The following is a 15,120-nucleotide window of genomic DNA, read 5'->3' as shown; positions in this document are numbered from 1 at the left end:
GGGGGCATATGCCAGCTTAAAAACGCATATTTAACCAAACCTAATGAAACATGTGTTACTGTGAGTCTTAACACTATAAAATAAACCATACAGTACTTTTGTAGTCTAACTCATTTAAGAGAGGGGAACAAAGACAAATTAGCGCGAAGGTCAGAGTTTGTTCGCTTGAGACGAGCAACAAACCACACGTCGAAGTTGCAATCCAACGCTCAGCTCATGAGCACGCGATAGCTGCATGTCAAGACGAGGTCATTGGCCGCGCTGTAGGCAGCGAGCCGGGGAGAAATCTTCCCCCCTTCCATGTCCGATCAGCTGAACGTATACAAAGCGCAAAGGCGCATGCGCGGTCGAGTCCAGGTGTCACGTGACTATTACACGATGGTGGCTATCACGAATAATGTTCACCAACAATGCAGAGTTTTCCCCGCACCTACAGTCCAGTCGTGGTACGTAAGCGCGCATGCGCGGAAAGTTTAAAAGTTTTGAGACCACTCTTACTATGACACACAGAGACGAAAGTCATTCAAAAACAAGAAAGGAAAGGGTACACAAGTCTTGTAAATAGTAACTTAGAAAATTTAATTATAAGCTGGTATTACGTAATAAAAGTGAACTACAAGTACATACTGGTCATGGACGGTATTGTAATATTATATTATACTGAGTAAAATCTTAGCTTGTACAGAAGGAGAAAGAAAATAGAAAAATAAATAAATAAATAAATAATGCAAATATATAACCGGAAGAAAGGCTATGTACACGAGAACAGCACACAATTACATATAGGGAAAAAGCAGCAAAGAGGAAATCAAAGAGATAACGCATACATTTACATTACACAGTAGCTAGCGATTTTCAGAATGAACAACAAGGTAAACGCGGGAATTTTTGTGACTAAGGAAAAGAGTGACACAAGCTTTAAAATAGGGTAATAATAAACAGACCTATGCAGCGTGAGTAATGAACTGAATCGCTCTCAAAACAAATACCTAGGGTTTATAGAGGGAGAAACACATTAACGTTAGGAAACACCTGAAGCACTCAGCAAACAGCTTTGTAGAATATATAAGCTATACACGAGGGTACATGTACGAAAGCTAAAGTGTAAAGGAGGAAAATAGGGAATGTTGCGCATTAATGGACTGTAAGGCAGTTATGTATGTAAGAAGAAATATTTAGTTGTAAGTATTATTAGTATAAGGGACGATGCTCAGCACACCCTGAATTATTTTGGAATATTGAAGGAATGGTGCAGGGTACCGAAAAAGGGCCCCACCAGCAATTGTATATTATAGTGGTAGATATTTTTTTGTGTATAAACGTATGTATGAATGTGTGAAAGGCGAAAGAAGCTCTGTACATGTACGGAACTTAAACAACTTAGAAGTGTATAAGGAAAATTAAACTGTAAGACAACCTCGTATAAACAGGTATACCTAACGTCAAGAAACAACTTAATTAAAACCGTAAGACTCTACGAGATAACGAGAAAATGCGAAAACCCTGATACAAAGTGCAACATTAGCGATGCTTCACTCATGTATGAAAAGGAAGGTATGAATTACTTTACCCACTTGAAACATGAAAGGATAAATCATGTTAAAATTATATCTTTCACACATATAACAATTTACGGTCACGAAGAATGAAAATGACATCGCCACTATACGAGAAACAGGTAAGTAGTGTGATCGACGACCTGTAAGCAAAGGAATCGTCTATAAAATGAATTATGAACAAAAACGTCATAAAGAATTTCATGCTGCACTGAAGCTATGAAGGTCTGATTATTCGTGTACATAGATTTTCATGACAACCAATGCATTAAAATGTCTATTTTTCTCCCATGATAACACAAGACGCCTATAAGCGCACTTTAATTGAAAATGATACACGCACACAAGGGCGTGCCGCTATTGTGAAACACTGTACATATTAATAGTAGCTACACCCTGAACTTCAAAATTTTATATGTCCATGTTAAGGTAGGAAATTTTAGTAGAGGTAATGATTTACAAGCACACCAGAACGTGCTTAAGCACAAAACACTGTACATATTAGGGTTATGCTGCATACAAATGATTATTTCGTGCATTTTCAGATTTTATACGCAAAAAACCGTAGCATACACGTAGTCGTTGCCACTACCATAAGTAGAAGGTAGAAAATTCCCTTCCCAAGCTTCAGTGGAGCGGTTACAGGTGTATTCTCTGCATGCTGATGCATGTCGTTGCGTGTGAAGAATACGTAATGGAGGTAAACCTTAACTTATACTCGAGTTCAAGAAGGAAAACAAAGGACTTGTTCCTTCTAACAGATTAATGGGAAAAGGCGAGTGTGTGTGTCAGTAAAATCCAAGACGAAGAAGCCACTATGAGTGGTCAAAAATTTTTTCAGTTTTAGTCGATAGTTTTTTCCTGTAGTTAATGTAAACAATGTATTGTATGTATTATATGTTATTCCATTGTATGTGATGTATTTTGTATTACATGCCAAGTCCCGTGACTTACAAATTATGTGCATGGACCAGAAGTATTGAGGGGAATGAATCTCAGTACAATAGGTAAAAGGGGTTAATGCGAAGAAAAAAAAAAGTGTAGTGAAAAGGAAGTTTCGATCGCAATACTCGCGGTTAAAGTGGTGTGTGTAGAAATTAAAATTGTGCAAAGTAGTGCTACGTTGCCAGTGTCAGCGAGCCTAAACAAGTGACATCGAAAATTGAAGCTTGTATCGTCAAACGACCTATGGCGTCACAGTAGGAAAGGACAATGCCAAACAAGTTTGACATGGTACGCTTCTTACCAGGAGCTGAATCGACGGGATCGTCCTCCGCCTCGCACATAGTGTGGTGTGTTCTTCGGGGCACATATTCCAATGTACCTCGTCGTATCCAGTCTAAGTACTGGAAGGAACTACAAAAAGCACACGCATAGTGAGGTTCGGAAGTCTCGACGGTACCCGCACGTCGGTGTATATTCAGTGCACTGGCGCGCGCATTCAACCAACGTCGCCCGCTAACGGACGACCAAACAATCAGGCGCGCGTATCACCCGCCCATATTCAACACGGGCTAGCGAACAAAGCTCGTCGCCCCAGAATAAATACAGAAGGCAATACAAGGACTTAATTTTCACCTCTGATGAGGAAGGAAACATTTGTATGTAACGTTGTATTCAGTGTATATTTTATTGTACAAACTTTACTACATGATGTCATTTTCTCAGTATTAACCAGAACTTTGTATATTAGGATTAAGGTTTGTAAATATTAGCATAAGTATACCAAAAAACTGACACACACTCAGAAATACCGAAGAATTCACAGTGCCATGAAAATGAGACAATAAAAATGAAGTGTGTAAATAAAAGACCCCCAAACCTATCAATTGCAAGGTCGACTACTGTATCCTGTCAATCAAATAAAATTTTCTAGTGACAGTATACAGTAGGGGGGCAGTTGTAATGACACATTCCTATGCAGAGACATACAATATCTTAAAAGCTGCGCCAAAGATAAATTGAGAGGCATGTATATTATAATCTTTGTAAAGTTCACATTGGATTCTCTTTTGTTTGATACTCCAAGGAGCTAAGGGACACTTTCGATTGTTGCCTTGTGGAGGATGGACGTGATTTTTGGACTGTGCGGAAAGGCAGCCATATGGCTGGTAATTATGGTTTGTGCGACGAGCACAGCAAGTCTTATTGTGTTGTGAATAAAAAAAATAGTGAAAAGTATCGAAGTGTTACGAAAATTATTTATAGCGACGTAGCATAGTATTCCTTGGTTTCCACCGTCTTCGTGAAGTGAACCGATGCCGACTCATGATGGTACACACGGTCAACAAAGAGAAGATCATCGATGGCGACTAATGAATTAATATTGTGGCAGAAGGACTAATTCTACGTCTAAGGTGAGAACTCTGATTAAATCAACAATGACGTGGAATTTAAAATGTAAAATGTTTTTTATTTATTTCGCCACAAGGGCCGACCGAAGGTATTCACCTACCTTACCGAGGAGCCGTTGCGTGAAGTCGCCATCTGTTCTGTGTACACACACCTTGAGCCCACTCTATAGTGTGGCCAACAAGTTGGAATCAGGATGGCGTCAGTTCAACTGCGCTGGACTGGACATGCGTCCAGTGAAGGTCGTGTGGGCAGCAACTTCCGGATTAAGAGGCAGTCTGCCAAGTGACAATACCTGCTACAGCCAAGTTAGTCAACTTTCTCTGGCAGATCTCCACCCGAAACAGTTACACTGATGTGATCCATGTGAAGAGGTGTCCGACGTAATAATGGCCGCACGACGGGAATTAACAGATTTTGAACGCAGAATGGTAGATGGAAATAGACACATGGGACATAGCATTTCGGGAATCGTAAGGAAATTCAGTATTCTGAGAGATCCAAGAGTGTGTTGAGAATACCAAATTCCAGGAATTACGTCTCACCAAGAACAAGACAGTAGCCGATAACCTAAACTTAACGACAGAGAGCAGCGATGTTTGTGTAGATTTGCCAGTGCTAACAGGCAAGCAACACTGCTTGAAATAACCACAGAAATCAACGTGGGACTTACAACGAACGTATGCATTAGGACAGTGCAGCGAAATTTGGCGTTAATGGGCTATGGCAGTACGAATCGCCTGCAGCGCCTCTCCTGGGCTCTTGATCATATCGAATTGAACCTAGACAACTGGAAAACCCTGCGCTTCTCAGGTGAATCCAGATTTCAGTTGGTAAGAGCCGATGGTAGGGTTGGAGTATGGCGCAGATATCACGAAGCCATGGACCCAGATTGCCAACAAGGGGCTGCACAAGCTGGTGGTGGCTCCATAATGGTGTGGACTGTGTTTAAGTGGAATGTACTGGGTTCTCTTATCAAATTGAACCAATCATTGACTGGCAATAGCTATGTTCGGCTACGTGGAGTCAATTTGCAGCTATTCATTGCAACGACGTCAATGATGTCATGTCACTGGGCCACAATTCTCGCCATTGGTTTGAAGAACATTTTCGACAGTTTGTGTGAAATACTTGGGCACCCAGGTTGCCCGACAGGAATCCTATCGAAAATTTATGGGGCATAATCGAGATGTCCGTTTGTGCACAAAATCCTGCATTGGCAACACTGAAAGTCGCGAACACTATCTTCTTATCTCGTGTTTTCTACTGAAGATCTCGTGCTTGTACTCTTGTTAACTTTACTACACTGATGGCCACCGTAAATGCAGCAACCTGAAGGAAGCATCCGAATCAAGTAAAATTTACACCATGAGTTTGCAGCGATGAGATATGCAACTGATTAGAATTTCAGCGCAGACGCACATCACGCGCGCCTGTGACGCCACCTCATAGCGCCATTTAAGGCTTGGCGATTTCGACAAGTGTACGTTCGGCACGTGTGTTTACCTTGTGGTTGTTTCACAAGACGATCAGTTATGCCTCGTAGGCAACAGTGAACATCTTTTGATCAAGTATCCGAGTTCGACAGAGGAAGGATAGTGGCTTACCGAGATTGTGGATTATCATACAGAGAAATCGCTAGTCGTGTTGGACGAAACCAAACAACTGTAATGCGGATATGTGATCGTTGGATGCAGGAGGGTACGACGGACCGACGTTGTCGATCGCATTCACCTCGGTGCACCACTGCACGTGCTGATAGACAAATTGTGCGCATTGCAGTGACGGATCGCCCAGTGACATCCCGAACCATAGCACAGCACATTGCGTCTGTAACGCATCATCCAGTGTCTGCGCGTACCATTCGACGCCGTTTACAGCAGCGTGGTCTGTCCGCAAGACGGATGTGGACGGCAGAATGGAATGACGTTGTCTTTACTGACGAGGCACGCTTCTGTCTGCAGCACCACGATGGTCGGATTCGAGTGTGGAGACACCGTGGAGAGAGGATGCTGGACAGCTGCATTATGCACCGCCACATTGGTCTTGCACCGGGTATTATGGTATGGGGCGGTATTGGATATAACTCTCGCACGCCTCTAGTACGCATTGCCGGTACTTTAAATAGCCGGCGCTACATATCCGAGGTGCTGTAGCCAGTTGTCCATCCTTACCTTCAGGGCTCGGCCACAGCCATATTTCAACAGGATAATGCGCGACCACACGTGACACGCATTGTCCAAGGGTTCTTCGTCAATAACCAGATTGAATTGCTTCCCTGGCCAGCTCGCTCTTCGGATCTTTCGCCGATAGAAAACATGTGGTACATGGTTGCTCAACGAGTGACCCAGATTACATCCACAGCTGCCACACCAGATGATCTTTGGCAACGTGTGGAAGCTGCTTGGGCTGCTGTACCCCAGGAACACATCCAACGTCTCTTTGACTCAATGCCGAGACGTGTGGCAGCGAAGATCTCCAACAATGGCGGCTACTCTGGCTACTGATTCTGGCAGGATCCACATTTCACAGACATCTGTAAACGTAATCATTTGATACTTGGTCAACATGTTATCTACAAAATAAATTTTGTTGTGCTACCTCTTGTCTTTCTTGGTGTTGCATTTACGGTGGCCCGCAGTGTATTAGAGAGATCACCTAAACTTCATTTTTTCTAATTGGCCCTTGGTTTTTCTGCTGCCACTGCTTGATCTGCTGCATTCCATTATTTAACAAAAAACATAAAAAACCTATTACTTATGCTGAGTGGGAGTGCAATGCATGTTCTGTATGATGGCTCCTGCTGTTGCTGCTTACTACAACTACATATAATTCAAGACAAAGGGTTTGGTCAAATCTAAACTCTATAAATGATAACCCAAACATGTCATTCCTTTTTTTTTTTAAAAAAAAAAAAACTATATTCTGAAAGCGATTCTTTCTCATTCAATTAACAAAACGCTAGAAGCTCTTTGAATAATCGCTTCGTACGTAAATCTGCCTCCAGTGGCATTAAAGCAATATTACAAATTAATCAAACTCTTGAGACAGATTGAAATACTTCTCAGTTACGTGCATAGTGAAGCAATTCTCTGACAATTACAAAAGAAATCAATGACAAAAATTAATACTTAATCTATTCGCCTAACAATGGTTTCCCTTAAGAATTCAGCTCCTAGCATTATGAAAATTACCGTCTGCTGCTACACAGACATACACAAACCCTTTTCTTTAAATTAATAAGCGCACTGCAAATTATAAAAATTTTAACTCACTACCAAGTCCTGCGTCGCTGCTGGCGGACACAGCAGTACGACAGCTCGGCGACGACCCCTCGCCCAGCACACGTGCGCACCACAGCAGGCGGGCTCCTACACTGGCTTCAAAATTGCCACTAGTTAACCCGTTCGCTGTGAAGCGCGACAACAATATCTTAGATTCCAGAGCTTGTGTATGCGCGCTGTATCCAACCTTTAAATCCTAAGAGAGTATTGTCAACTCTACACTTTCGAAATTACGGAATGCAATAAAGGAAGCATGGTTCAATATTTCTGCATGAGACTGTCAACGACTCGTTGAGTCCATGCCATGTCGAGCTTCTGCATTTTGCCAGATAAAAGGAGGCGTGACATGATATTAGGAGGTATCCCATGATTTTGTCACCTCAGTGTATACGAGTTTCTTACTGACAAATTTGTGATTGTGGGTGGTAGTGAACTGTCACATGGAACTCATAGTGCCTCGTGCCTCATTTTGTGGTCTAACATACAGTTAAAGGTCTCATGTGCTGAGCTTTTCCCCCTGATCTCCACCTAGGGCTATGCTCTGCTCTGTGGTTAACCACTGAATTCTTTTTATTGTTCTCCATTTAATCACACACTTTGGAGGTTATTAGTGTCATTCATGGCAAGTTGGCCATGGACAGATTGCTCTACTTGGTGATGTCTGGTTTTGTCGATGAACAAAAATACCAATATTAAGAGTTTTCATCTGTGAATCAATTGTGACTGTTTTGGTGGTCAGCTGCGGCCATGCAAGAGTTCTCCAAGGGTTGTTATCACTTTTGGATCCTACTGTGTAATGTTATCTTAAAGAGTAGAGTTTACACATCTCAGAGTCTCCAAAGAACTTTACCTGGGTTTGAAATTGTTCTAATCTTATTTCTTGTTATTAACCTTTCGCTTAAGTTGTTTGAATCTCATTGGTTTGGAGTAATTCACTTGTGCTTCAGACTAAAAAATTCCATTTGCATAAATTGTTTGTATTGTATGTCGAAAGAAATATAAGGGTCCAATCCCATACTCCTACAGTCGTCAGGAGAAGGCGCAGCAGGATGCAGTGGTGAGGTCCTAGTTATGCTAGAGAGCACCAAGAAAACATTATTGACAATAAAATACTTATTAGGAACTAATACAGAATTGTCTTCCAAAGCACAAACGGGCCGGTAGAATTGTGCCTCGTCAGTGGCGGCAAGTCGGCGTGCGATCGCCTCACAGCAATATGTCCAGTGCAGCAAAGCATTGGGTAGCGTCTGGTACTTCGTGGGCGGCCATTGACTGCAGAATCCCGCGGCCTCCAGTCTGTGTATCGTTGAAGATCTGCGCTCAGGAGCCTCGGCCCAGGTGGACCCCTGCTTGCTCGCAGTGGTCGGCTCTCAGCCCCGGTTTAGGAGACAGGAGCCAGCAGCATCGGTGTCTGGCTCAGGAATGGCATGAGCAGCAGCGATGCCCATCTACTCGAAGATGGATGACGGAAAGCATCCATGTAACACAGTCAAGTCTCCAGCAGGCTTGCGATGTGATGGCGGCTTTTGCGCCCATCGGTGTTGAATCAGAAGTTGGCAATGCATCTGGCAACAGCACTGTCATTCCAGCCAGACTTGTCGAGCTCAGAATAGGGAAGGACGGAGAAGGAAATCGGCAGTGCCCTTCCACAGGAACCATCCCGGCATTTGCCTTAAGTGGTTTAGGGAAAGCACTCAAAACCTAAATCTGGATGGTAGGAAGCGGGTTTGAACCGTTGTCCTCCCGAATGCAAGTCCAGCGTGATTATCACTGCGGTACCACGCTCGTTGTTGTCTTAGATGACAGCATCACCATTGGGCCATGAACAGTGTACCATAGGAAGGACCTGATCAGCTAAACTGGTCGCTAATGCCTTGCAGTAATGCGACCTTGCCGAATAATCATGGGACTATTCAGTACCAAGATATGGCCGGCCAAACCATCACCGAACCCTTGCCACGTTTCGGTTTTGGGACATAAATCGGCCGTACTTTAGACTCATCCGACCAAGGACTTCCTTCTATTGATTCACAGTCCACGCCTTAAGGCTTCAGCACCACGTTTTCTGGTTACGGACGTTTGTATCACTGATGAGCGATTTTGGAATTCCATCAGCGTCCCGCAGTTCCCTGCTAGTGGGACTCCCTTTGTGTTGTTTTGGTGCTGACAGAGTTCACGAGTGCGACATTCAGTTCTGCAGTGACTTTTGTAGCTGTCGTCCTCTACTTTACGTCACAGTCCTCTTCAACGACCGTCCGTCACGATCACTCGATACACTCTTCCGTCCTTTTCGTGACTAGGCGGAAGATTTTATTTTCTCTTTCCCTGTATGCAGCATAAATCTTCTATAGTGTATCTCTTGAAATACCAAACACGTCGGCCACGTTGATCACGGAAGCACAAGTTATAAGACAGCCATCATGTTCTCCGGGTTGGAATTCACATAATCCAACACAATGCCCCCATAACTTTACAGAACACTGTTCTCACCATGACTGACACTTGTAACGTACTGAGGACGTTGCATAGGACATGTTCGTGGTAGAATACCACAGCACAACCTGCAGGCTTAGCTGGCATCTGCATTTATGTTCAAACATGCATTTCTTGGGTGTTTCTATATTTTTGTCCAGCGCCAATAGGTCATTATTAATTAACAGTCCTCGTGTTTATCATTTGAGAGCCTGTAAAGCAATTGCGTTAGCAGCTGCAATCCATGCGAGGCTATAGTGAAGTATAGTTGTCGTACCAGCACGCTGCCACTGTTGTAGTGCGCGGTAAGTTCCTGTTCACCAGCGAAGAACAACTTCGCATATCCGTTCCATTACAGCAATGACACGTTCACTTTTTTGTGAGTAGAGGCCAAAAAATGGGATATTAAAAGGAAACACTTGATATCCAAGCAGCTGTCAATAAACGAACAATTATTTGTATTGGTCTTTTTATCAGTATATGAAAAAACGAGAGACTCGAGAAAATGCGAGAGGCAACAGCAGAGCTTCCATTTACACTTCTCTTCTTGTTCATCACGTATCACCATTTGGCGAATTGCGGCAATCTACGTCTGCCATTATTACGACAAAAGGACTAATCGGAAAAATATTTAAAAGAATGAGATTTTCAATCTGCAGCGGAGTTTCAAAATATTTAAACTTTGTAAATGAAATTACTAACGTAATCACTGCGGTGTCACCGCCAGACACCACACTTGCTAGGTGGTAGCCTTTAAATGGGTCGCGGTCCGTTAGTATACGTCGGACCCGCGTGTCGCCACTATCAGTGATTGCAGACCGAGCGCCGCCACACGGCAGGTCTAGTCTAGAGAGACTCCCTAGCACTCGCCCCAGTTGTACAGCCGACTTTGCTAGTGATGGTTCACTGTATACATACGCTCTCATTTGCAGAGACGACAGTTAAGCATAGCCTTCAGCTACGTCATATGCTACGACCTAGCAAGGCGCCATATCAGATACTATAATTACTATCTTCAAGAATGTATTCTGAACAAATAATATTGTGAATCACGTACCGTCAAGAGCGACGTTCATCATTAATGGATTAAAGTTAAGTATCAAACTAATTACGTCCGCTTTCTGAATTCTCATTCCTTGTCATGTTCCAGATCTCACGTCAGTATAGTTTTCCCTCCTCACGCCAGCCTGCGTGAGCTAAAACGAGTGCATTTCGGCCTCCTCTAGTAACACGGTGTTGGCTCTTCTGCTAACACAAAAATTACAGTCTGACTTCTCTAACTCTTCAAAGTTGGCATTCGCCAAAGCTAGTTGTCATTGTGCTGTTCGCCCACGTTGCAACTAAAATTTGATATTCATAAACACACTAAAGTAGACGTTTCCAGTATTCCGGCAAGGTACAACACATTCATGTACATCATGCGATGTAACCAGAATAAGAGGTCGAAGTCAAGGGTCAATCGTTATGAAATCAAGAAAGTAAATCATTCGTTTTTGACGTATGGCGTTTCTAGCTGCAGGTAGGATTCCGAGAACGCATAGTGGTGTGGCCTCTGTCGGCAGCTACCTGTCTGTATGTTTCTCTGTACAAATTGCAATCAGGTGTCGCTGTTACATTGGATGTCGAAGCTCCCTGGAGCATTCGGTGACGCTGCACTATGTTCCCTCTGTGAGTGGCTGTCAGAAGAAAACCAGGGAATTTGAATAATGGGAGATACAGTCCCAAACGATGTATGGTGCGTGCTCGGCGTTAAAAGTGAATAGGGTCGCTTCCGAGAAATCACTCCACTCATATCTACCTAAAAAGTTTGACACACCTAATTTCTTCACCTCAAATGTCTTTTGATTCGGTAGTAATGTAGCTAACCTTTTTTCGGCTAAAACGAATAGTAATGAGAAAGAAGGTTAGAGTTTAACGTCCCGTCGACAGCACGGCCATGAGGGACAGAGCACAAGCTTAGATTACGAAAGGATAGGGAAGGAACAATCCTGGCATCTGGGTAATCTGAAGGGGATTTTAACCTTAATCCTCCAGAAAGTGAGTCCAGTGTGCTAACCACTGCACCATCTACAATCATGCTCATAAATCAAGGATAATGCTGATACGTTGTGAAACAACGCTCTGGTGGGCGGTTTGCGGGTTTAAATCACCGCGGGATATAACCATACGGTGCATTTGACCTGCGGTCGTTGCACGGTGGCGCTGGCAGCAGTCCACATACGCAGAGGTGTGTTGGTGCATGTCACAGTACGGTGCAGCGAGTAAGAATGCAGATGTTTTCAGACGTCTGACTGTGTGTTAAAATGGCTCAAAGAACACATATTGATGACGTTATGAGGGGTAGAATACTAGGACGACTGGAGGCTGGTCGAACACAGCAGGTTATAACACGGGCCCTCCGTGTGCTACAAAGTGTGATCTCAAAGTTATGGTAACGATTCCTGCAGACAGGATACGTATCCAGGCGCTACAGTACGTGTCGCCCACAGTGTACAACACCACAAGAAGACCGCTATATCATCAGTGCCCGCAGACTGCCACGGAGTACCGCAGGTAGCCGTTCTCGGGACCTTACCGTAGCCACTGGAACAATTGTCTCCAGATATACAATCTACATACGACTGAACAGACATGGTTTATTCGCCCGGAGACCTGCAAGGTGCATTCCACTGACCCTGGTCATAGGAGAGCCCGTAAAGCCTGGTGTCAAGAACACAGTACATGGTCAATGGAAAGTTGGATTGGATTGGATTGTTTGGGGGAAGAGACCAAACAGCGAGGTCATCGGTCTCATTGGATTAGGGAAGGATGGGGAAGGAAGTCGGCCGCGCCCTTTCAAAGGAACCATCCCGGCATTTGCCTGGAGCGATTTAGGGAAATCACGGAAAACCTAAATCAGGATGGCCGGACGCGGGATTGAACCGTCGCCCTCCCGAATGCGAGTCCAGTGTGCTAACCACTGCGCCACCTCGCTCGGTCATTGGAACAGTGATCCTAGGTTATGTCCACAGACGAGTCCAGGTATAGTCTGAACAGTGATTTTCGCCGGGTTTTCATCTGGCCTGAACCAGGAACCAGATACTAACCCCTTAATAGCCTTGAAAGGGACCTGTATGGAGGTCGTGGTTTGATGGTGTGGGGTGGGATTATGATTGCTGCACGTACAGCCCTGCATGTCTTTGACAGAGGAACTGTAACAGGTGAGGCGTATCGGGACGTCATTTTGCACCAGTATGTCCGCCTTTTCAGGAGTGCAGTGCGCCTCACCTTCCTCCTGATGGATGATAACGCACGGCCTCACCGAGCTGCCATCGTGTAGGAGTACCTTGAAACAGAAGATATCAGGCGAATGGTGTGGCCTGCCCGGCCCCATCGAGCTGCCATCGTGTAGAAATACCTTGAAACAGAAGATATCAGGCGAATGGCGTGGCCTGCCTGTTCTCCAGGCCTAAACCCAATCGAGAACGTCTGGGATGCTCTCGGTTGACGTATCGCTGCACGTCTTCAAACCCCTAGGACACTTCAGGAGCTCAGACAGGCACTGGTGCCAGAATGGGAGGCTATACCCCAGCAGTTACTCGACCACCTGATCCAGAGTATGCCAACCCGTTGTGCTGCCTGTATACGTGTGCATGGTGATCATATTCCATATTCATGTCGGAGTATATGAGCAGGATACAGTGGCGTTTTGTAGCACATGTGTTTCGGGACGGTTTTCTCAACTTCTCACCAATACCGTGGACTTACAGGTCTATGTCGTGTGTGTTCCCTATGTGCCTATGCTATTAGCGCCAGTTTTGTGTAGTGCCACGTTGTGTGGCACCACATTCTGCAATTATCCTTAATTTATGAGCGTGTGTGTAGATCGGTGAATCAGCAAGTTTTTTGCAATCTTATTAACCACTGCGATCAAAACTTCAACATAAATTGTTCGAAGTTATTTTATTTTTTTAATAGAAGTTCTCTCTGAAAGAAATTGAGTGATGGTAATACTTCTACTTTCATCGAGTGACTAGAAATTCCACGTGTCACTAGAAATTACAAAATACGCTATGTGGTCAGAAGTATTCGGACATCCCCGAAAACATACTTTTTTCGTATTAGATGCATTGTGCTGCCACCTACTGCCAGGTACCCCACATCAGCGACCTCAGTAGTCATTAAACATCGTGAGAGAGCAGAATGGGGCGCTCCGCGGAAATCACGGACTTCGAACGTGGTCAGGTGGTTGGATGTCACTTCTGTCATACGTTTGTACGCTAGGTTTCCACATTCCTAAACATCCCTAGGTCCACTGTTTCCGATGCGATAGTGAAGGGGAAACGTGAAGGGACACGTACAGCACAAAAGCGTTTTGGCCTACCTCGTATGTTGATTGACAGTGACCGCCTACAGTTGAAGCGGGTCGTAATGTCTAATAGGCAAACAATATCCACACCATTACACAGGAATTCCAAACTGCGTCAGGATCCACTGAAAATACTACGACAGGTAGGCGAGAGGTGAGAAAACTTTGATTTCATGGTCGAGGGGCTGCTCATAAGCCACACATCGCGACGGTAAATGCCAAATGAGCCACGCTTGGTGTAAGGAGCGTAAACATTGGACGATTGAACAGTGGAAAAGCGTTGTCTGGAGTGATGAATCACAGTACACAATGTGGCGATCCGATGCCAGGGTGTAGGTATGACGAATGCCTGGTGGACCTTATCTGGCAACGTGTGTAGTGCCAGCAGTAAAATACGAAGGCGGTGACGTTATGGTGTGATCGTGTTTTTCAGGAAGGGGCTTGCACACCTTGTTGTTTTGCGTGGCACTACCACAGCACAGGCCTACATTGACGTTTTAAGCACTTTCTTGTTTCCCACTGCTGAAGAGAAATTATGGGATAGTGGTTACACGACAGTAACATCCCTGTAATAGACTGGCCTGCACAGAGTCCTGACCTGAACCCTAAAGAACACCTTTGGGATGTTTTGGAACGCCGATTTTGTGCCAGGCCTCATCGACCGACATCGATACCTCTCCTCAGTGCAGCACTCTGTGAAGAATGGGTTGCCACGCCCCAAGAAACCTTCCAGCACCTGATTGAACGTATGCCTACGAGAGTGGAAGCTGTCATCAAGGCTAAGGGTGGGCTAACACCATATTGAATTCCAGAATTACCGATGGAGGGCGCCACGAACTTTTAAGCCATTTTCAGCCAGGTGTCCGGATACTTTTGATCATACAGTGTACATGTAGATATAATGATTGAAATTTTCCTTATTCTGGCTGGTTGAATGACACGTTAAATTCGCTTAACGGTGGGCGTCAACGGAACGCGAGGGATTTCATATTGAAATGGAGGTATGATCGCTCTAGACGGAAGGTCAGCACATCCCATCGGACTACGCTCACATAGTGCCGCACGGCGTTAAATGCGGTTGAGACAGCATCCGTGATATAAAATGTCG

The sequence above is a fragment of the Schistocerca serialis genome, chromosome 4, assembly GCF_023864345.2.
Source record: "Schistocerca serialis cubense isolate TAMUIC-IGC-003099 chromosome 4, iqSchSeri2.2, whole genome shotgun sequence".
Classification (NCBI taxonomy): Eukaryota; Metazoa; Arthropoda; class Insecta; order Orthoptera; family Acrididae; genus Schistocerca; species Schistocerca serialis.
The sequence above is the reverse complement of the archived record's forward strand: the minus strand, read 5'-3'. Positions refer to the sequence as shown.